Consider the following 8,237-nt stretch of genomic DNA (forward strand, 5'->3'; position numbering starts at 1 on the left):
TGAAGTTGTGTAAAATGGCAGACTTGACCTAAGCATTCTGCCAGCTAGCTCCTCCACCAGCCAACCGCTGGTGCCAATCCATCTCCAGACTTTCTCCACTGCTGTAGGAATCTGGCTGTGTACATCAACACACTCACCACTGCCACATCCAAAGATGCTGACATGGTATGCCCGATTCACCTCTCAGAAGGCCTTCTGCAACCAGGGCCTTGGAAGAAGTTCTTAGCAAACCATGAGCCCCAATTTTTTTGTGTCACAAAGTAAGGTCAGCACATGCTCCATCCGGCTCTGTACCTGCAGGCAAGACTAAATGGGAAACATTCCAAATAAATACTCAAAATTGTTCCCAAAAAAGTTTTTTCATTTTCCTTATTCATTGTAGTAGGCATTTGGGAATGCCTGCCCAGGCCATACCCTCCTTTCTGGGAACCATCGCACACCTCAGATTTTGCAGGATGGGGCAGTGGATCATCCTACAACTTATGACAGGTGATTGGTCTTGGGAGAGGGCACCTGACACAAGAGCAGGTGAGGAGCCCCAGCCAGAGTGCTCTTTAAAAATCCAAAGACTATGTAAGATGGCGGCCGGTTTCCTGGAGCCATGTTTCTCCCAGCAGGGGCTGGATCCGTGTGCTCCTGGCTTCCTGGCAGCACCTACAAACTCATCACTGCCCTCTGCCTTTAGGTGCTCAGGAGTGGCCTCCCTGTGGCCTTCACACCCTGTCTCTGTCCATCAGTACAAGAAGCCAAGGCTCAAGGTTGCCCTTAATCCTCCAGACTCTCATCACCACGTGACTGCTTCCATTCTGACCTGTCTCCTGGCCCTTCCCCATTCCTCAGAACCTTCTGTTGTGCGCTCTGGAAACTACAGTCCATCATCAGCAAAATCCCCTGTATCTTCAGCTTCTCTTCTGAACATTTCATTAGCCTTTATGCCCTTACTCAGTGGCTCACAAACATTTTTGTCTCAGGACACTCTTAGAAATCACTGAGGACCCAGAGAACTTTTGCTTGTGTGGGTTACATCTATCAATGCATACTGGGTTTGAAATTAAACATTCAAATTAACTTACTGATCTTAAATAACTAATAAAGCCATCAAATATTTTATGAAAAATAACTATTTTTTTTCAAGTCATGGGAAGAATGTTATTGTTTTACATTTCTGCAAATCTCTTTAACTTCTGGCTTAATAGAAGACAGCTGGACTCTCCCATCCATCTCTGCATTCAATCTGTGGTGTTATCATACATCACGTAGCCTCTGGAAAATTCCACCGTGTACTTGTGAGAGAATGTGAGTGAAAAGGCAAATTATAGTGTAATTTTACTATTAAAATAGTTTTGATTTGTGGATCTCTGAGAGGGCCTCAGAAACTCCCTAAGGTTCCTAATTGAGAATCACCGTTCTCTCTTTTTTTAAAGGTTTATTTTTAAGAGAGAAAGGGGAGAGGGGGAGGGGGAGGGACAGAGAGAGAGGGAAACTGAGGATTGAAGCAGGCTCCAGCTGATAGCAGAAAGCCCTACATGGGCCTTGAACTCATGAACCATGAGATCACGACCTCCACCAAATTTGGACACTTAACTGACTGAACCATCCAGGTGCCCTGAGAATCACTGTTCTAGTTGAACCCTCTGAGGACCTTCCCTCCCCCAAAACCCACTCAAATAATGGTAGGTTCTCTCCAACCCTCCCTCTATCACTGGACTGTGAGGGAGAGTGCTTGTTTTCTTTGCTCCTTGCACCACCTTTGAGACCACACTCCCTCCCTTAAAAATCCCCATTGAATGATCAGACTAATCTATTCACTTCCTCTCCTTGTTGTGATCATTGCAGACTCCTGGGTTATTCCCCTCTTTCCTTGATGCTTTAACTCCTGGTTCATGGTCATTGTCTTAGCTAATGCTCTGGTCACAAGTCCCGATGATTTCAGTATTTGTAGACAAAATCTTTCCAATGTCCTGGCAGCTGAGTTCCTTGACCTCTGCTCCAATGACCTCATTCTCCACCCTTCCATGGCCACTCACTCTCATGGTTAGCCTTGACTTTGTCATTTCCTATTGCTACCCTCTCCCACTCTCTAACTTTCCAGTTCACCTCCCAGTACCCGGGCTCCCATAATTCTGCAACTCCCTGAAATCTATTACCTTTCAAGGCCTGACACCCGTCACTTCCCTCCTCACCCAGATTAAATTCCATTATTATATTAACTTCCTTGCACGCACCCTAAACCCCCTGGCCCTTTCTCATTTCATTGTATTTGCTTTGCTAGGTCAAGGTTGTTCAGTCCAGTTCTCTTCCTACTCGGTGCCTGCATCACTTTGAATGTGGCTGGAGAAACACACACAACCATGCTGCTTGATTTCACTTTAAATTCATACTCACCATCCTCCTGGGTTCTAATGTCTCTTAGCACCCACACCAGATGACTATAGTCTAGTCACTGTCCCACTGTCTCCAACATTCCCAAATTTTCTCACATATCCTCTCGTGCATCCGGGAACCTTTTCTCCTTCCTTCAGCAAGAACATAGAAAGATGATTTCCATAAAACTATGGACTGAATGTTTGTATCCCCCAAACTGGGGACTGAACCTCTAGTCCCAGTGTGAAGGTATTTGGAGGTGGGCCCTTTGAGAGGTGATCAGTGTTAGATAAAATCATGAGGATAGGTCATCGGCACTCATATAAAAAGAGAAAGAGGGGCAGTTAAATGTCTGACTTAATTTAAGCTCAAGTCATGATCTCACAGTCATGAGATCAAGCCCCGTGTCAGGCTCTGTGCTCAGTGCAGAGCTTGCTTGGAATTCTCTCTCCCTCTCTCTATGCTCATCCCTTGCTCATTCTCTCTCAATCTCTCTAAATAAATAAATAAATGTTTTTAAATAAATAAATGATAAATGAATAAAAAGAGAAAAAACACAAGATTGTTAATTTCTCTCTGTCTCTCTGTCGCTCTCCATCACTCCACCAAGGGAAGGGCATGTGAGCACACAGCAAGAAGAGGGCATCTGCAAGCCATGAAAAGTGGCCTCACCAAGAACTCAATCTGCCAGTACCTTGATCTTGGACACCTCAACCTCTGCACCTGTGAGAAAATGATGTCCGTCGTTTAGGCTCCCAGCCTGGGGTACTTGTTACTGCAGCCCCCTGGCTAGGATATGTTTGCTGCCACTGCCAAACAATCCACTTTCCAGGATTCACAGCCCTATTCTGCCCCCCTCCTATTGCTGGAGATGAACCTGAGGCTAACCCCTCCACTGTGCACCAGACCCCGTCCCCCACATTCCTCATCGTTTTGTGGGGTGTGTGGGACATCCCTCCACTCCCACCATGTTTGTTTTCATAGAGCAAAACACCTGGAAAGAGTTTTCTATATTCATTGTTCCTAGTATTCCTTCTCTTGTTCTTTCTTTGACTCTCCCATCAGGCTTTCATCCTCTCCATTCTGATGAAAGCACTGTCAAGGTTATCCGTGATCTCCACATCACATAGGAACTCAACAAATACTTGTGGAAGGAATGGATGAAGGAGTCCTCAGATTGTGAGGACCTCACAGTAGAAGGGTCACACCTGCATGTGCATATCACACACAGACGCACTCAGAGAGAAGGAGAGAGAGAGGCAGGGGAAGGGTGGTGAGAAGACTCTGCTGGACTCCAGCTCCCATGAAACCCAGCTTGTCCTTGTCTCCGTGAGAGGCCCTGGCCCTTTCACTTGAGGTGGTACCAGGCACGGGTAAGTCTCTCCTTTGCAACACATGTCTGGATCCAACACATGTGTTAGTAAGAGCACAGCCTCATAGTCAAGGAATATTTCCTTTGGGGAAGAAGCCTCCCCTTTGGTTTAGACCTCATGGTCTTATCTGGGGGCAGTTCCTTAATCCACTGGAATCCCACTTGCAGACATAACTTGGTTTTAAGGGTTTTGTAAGGTTTAAGTGAGATTTATGAGAGTTATGTGAAATATGTGTATAGTGCTGCCACGCTCTTGTATGATATGTTTAGTGGCTATAGAAAAGTAACGAAGCACCGCATTCAACATAAAAGATCTTTGTGTATTTCTTGTCCATATGTTTGCTTCCCTAGGTGAATAATCCTGATTCCTTTATGGTAAAGACTTATATTATCTTCAACTCCCAATTTGGTTCACATATGTCTTAGCCTTTCTTTTACACTCGAATGTTTCTTATATTACTACAACACAGACACCGTTGTATTAAAAATGCTCTTGAATATAGGGGAGTCTTCAGCCAGTGGTTCAAGAATATGGAAGCAAAATGGTAACCTTAAAACATGACATTCATACCCTCCCCATGTTGAAATCAGATAATATAAAAATGAGGAGCATAACCACACTGACGTAACAAGGCTAAGACAGTAGTCTGCTTTGGATATATACAAAGACAAGTGGAATAAGCAAGAATGAGTTGATGCTTATTTTTTCTGGTCTGTGAGGGGGGTGGAGGCAGGAGAAGGAAGGGAAGCAATTTGAAGAGGAGGCAGGAGAGAAAGACAGAGAAAGAGTCCTGGCCAGGATGGTTTCTCTAGGCCACGGTCAAGAAGTCTGATGAAACCCCCTTCAGCAATCTAGGCCACTTTCCTCAGAGTCAGAAGCCAGCACAGAACCTCATCCATGAGTTTGGCATCTGGGTACCATGGTATACCCACAAGTCACATCCCATACAAATTAAGCTTTTTGGGATTGAGTCCTACTAATAAGATTCTCCAGAGCCTAATGTATAAACTACGATATTAGTTAATCTATAATCAGTAATACTGGTTTCTAGGACCCTTCCTAGAATCACATTGATAAATGATCTCTTTAGGTGAAAGAGTCAGTATTAGTAGGAAATTTATTCATTTTCCATTTTAATGTAAATATTCCTTTGCAAGATGGAATCCCCATTATACCCAAAGCATTGCATATGCTTTTCTCTTCCTTCCCTCTGCCTCTTCCCCCTCTTCCTCCTCCTCCTCCTTTTTCTTCTCTATCCCTCTCCTCTCTCCCTCTTCTCTCTCTCTCTCTCTCTCTCTCTCATACACACACACACACACACACACACACACATACACACACACACACACACACACAGGAAAACACAAATGCGGAATCAACAATAACAACAGTTACAATCGACATTAATATTAACTGCAGACATACGTTCTGCTGATACTGTGCCAGATGCTTTGAAGGCAGTCTCTCACTGCTCAGACAACACCACAACATGAGTACTATTATTATTCCCATGTTACAGGTGAGGAAATCAAGGCTCACACGAACAGTTTAGTCCTTTCTCAAGGTCACACACTTGTCAGGAGTAAAAATAACCACAAGGTTTTATTTCCCATTGTAAGCGCTTCCCTCCCCTTAGTCAACTTGACCTCCCAGCTGGGGGAGAGGAAGTTGCTTAGCTGTTTGGGGAAGGTGAGTATTCTCACCCAAACCACCACCTGCAGGGAGGTTTTCCGCTGGACATAGGAAGTAAGGAGAACTCTGCAGTAGCAGGAAGCGACAGAGCAAAGACGCCCCGTCCCCTAGGACAAAAGTACCTCACGGTGTTTGAGCTCTCCTTCAGTCAAGGTGAGCCAAGCCAGCAGGCAGACGACCGTCCTTCACAAAGAGCTCTCTGTTCATTCTCTCGCAGTAAATGGGCCAGTTTTGATCTGACAGGAGTGCAGACTGGCATGTAGCATAACATGCATCCATGTATGGAGACCTTGCCGGTGGTCTGCAGGAAAAGAATTCTATACTTTCATTCCTTTTTGATTTCCTATCAACAGTTTGAGGATATCGTGTTCCACAGAACATAACGGGAAATGCTGTCCTAGACGCAAGGATTGCATGCCGGTCAAATTTGCTTTGAAAAGGGCCCAGGACTAAATAAGATCAAGGGGAGATCTTAACTGAGTCTACTCAGTAGACTCTGCTTTCTGATTTTTAATTTCTTGGATGACTAATCTACTGATAGTATCCTAAATTTACGGGGAAAAAACATCCCTGCTTCATTTTCCACCGCAGAAACAAAATGAGCAACCCTGAACAACCATTCTCCTGACCTGCCTAAGCCCCTCGTCTGGGCCGGAGACAAGAGTCAGAACCAGTCACCTTCTTCATAAGAAAGGATGAGGAGACCAGAGAAAGAGGTGAAGTAAGGATATTTGATAGGAAACTGGCATGAGCAGCCGTGTTTACTGCGCATGCACGCGGCGGCAGGTCCCCAGGCCGGTGCACACTCTACCCATTATCGGCCACTGGCCTGTGCTCTGGGGGGGTACCCAGCACTTAGCACTGTGCTTCTGCTGAGTAAGACATTCAATAAATATTTATCAGCGGAAGGAAGGGAGGGAGGAAGGAAACAAACTGAGGTTTGTAGATGGTGACTGGCCCCAGGGTGTCACACATCTCGCAAGCTGGAGAGCAGGAGCTGGTTTCTTTCACGCCCTGCCAAGCGGCCGCGCTCTTTACCAACCAGCACGCAGCCAGCCCCCAGGAGCTGGCTTGAGGCTCTGGCCACCCTTGCTCAGGAAATCAGCTTTGGCACTGTGGTGGTTTTGCAATCGAAATCGGTGCATTTTAAGCCACTCGTTCTGGGGTGCCTGACGATAAGAGCTGAAATGTACTGAGCGTTACTTGTGCCAGGCACTACGCGAAGAACTTGACAGAATTCATGCCCCGTGAGCCTCCTGAGAAATAAGTACTAGTGGAGCCCCCATTTTACAGATGAGGAAACTGAGGAGCAGAGAGATTAGGTGACAGCCCCTAATTAAGTGGTGGAGGAGGATCTGAACGGAGGTGTTTTCACCCTCAAATCTCTGCTCTGAACCTCGTCCCTAAATCCATGCCCTCTGTCCAACGGCAGACATTCTGAAGGAAAGAGAAGACAATTACCACCTGAAGCCGGATAATTAACCATGTTTATATCATTACTTTATCCCTTAAGAGTGTTTGCCCTGCATAGTTCTAAGCACATCACTAGTGTCAACTCACTTAATTCTCATAATACCATGAAACAACAGCATGAGGCTGGTCCTATTATGATTCCCATTTCATAGATGAGGAAACTGAGGCATCATTTCCAGAGATGGGAAACTTGTCCACACAGCAAGTGAAAAAAATGGAATTCAAACCCAGACCGTCCGGCTCCCTAGTCCTTGGGCTGAATCACCACGGAGTGCCCAGAGCAAGCAGGCACCTCATTTAAAAGTGAGATATCCTCCCGAGGTCGCAAACAGGAACACAGAATCATCTGCAGTCCTGGAAGTTAGACAGGGCCAGGGAGTTGGGTGACTTAATCACTGTTCAATTTAGATTTCCTGGCTGAATGGGTTCCTGTTCATCCAGTTGGAAATTCATAGCCAGTTGTTTCCTTGCATTCTTGTGGGAGGGGCGGGCCATTGTCCTGAGCTGCTGCTCCCGGGAGAGTAAGCAAGCTGTCAGCCAGTCAGGCAGGTGAAGGGGACCAAACCCCGTAGCAAGGAGCTCATGGCACAGAGGGGGTCAACACTGGCTTCTTAGGCTGGTCTAGGAACCTGCCCATTCTACCCCCTGCCAGAAACCTGCCCTGGGGTCAATTCACATCTCTCCTGAACCTCAGATGCAGGGAGCCAGAGGAAGGAAAGGAGGAAAGAGAAGAAGCGTCAGGTTATTTGTTAGAAGGGGCAAAAGGTCTTTGAAGGAAGTGATGAAGGAAGAGCTACATCCACAGCATCGGTGGAAATGACCATGAACCCTCAACAGTGAATCCTGCTTAGCTCAGTAAGACTGTCCCCAGTGATGCTGTGAAGACTCAAGGAGTGACCTTGAGAGGGAGGGAGTGATTTCCATCCAGATGCAGGGAAGGGTCTCAATGAATATTATCTTGGGACATGAATATAAGTTAACAACACCTCAAAGAGTTGGGCCTTACTTTTCTCTGGTCCATAAATGTTTGCTGCCCTTTTCTGTTTTCCTGGATGACTAAGGGGATGCTATGTGGAATCTTGACCATGGCCTCATTCCTGGCCACTCTCTTTCCCACCACCTCACCCTATGCCAGGTCACACTAGTGGCTGGTGGTTTGGGGAAAGGCAGTATCGCATACAGGTCAAGGGTGAAGGCTGTGGAGCCAAACCAGGTTTCAGAGCTGGTCCAGCAACATAACCAGTGTGAACTTGGACCCCTTACTTAACCTCCCTGAGCCTGGAGCACCTTGATCTCTTGCTCCCCCTGCTAAACATGCACATCCCCCTTCAGGAG

The sequence above is a fragment of the Suricata suricatta genome, chromosome 11, assembly GCF_006229205.1.
Source record: "Suricata suricatta isolate VVHF042 chromosome 11, meerkat_22Aug2017_6uvM2_HiC, whole genome shotgun sequence".
Taxonomy (NCBI): Eukaryota; Metazoa; Chordata; class Mammalia; order Carnivora; family Herpestidae; genus Suricata; species Suricata suricatta.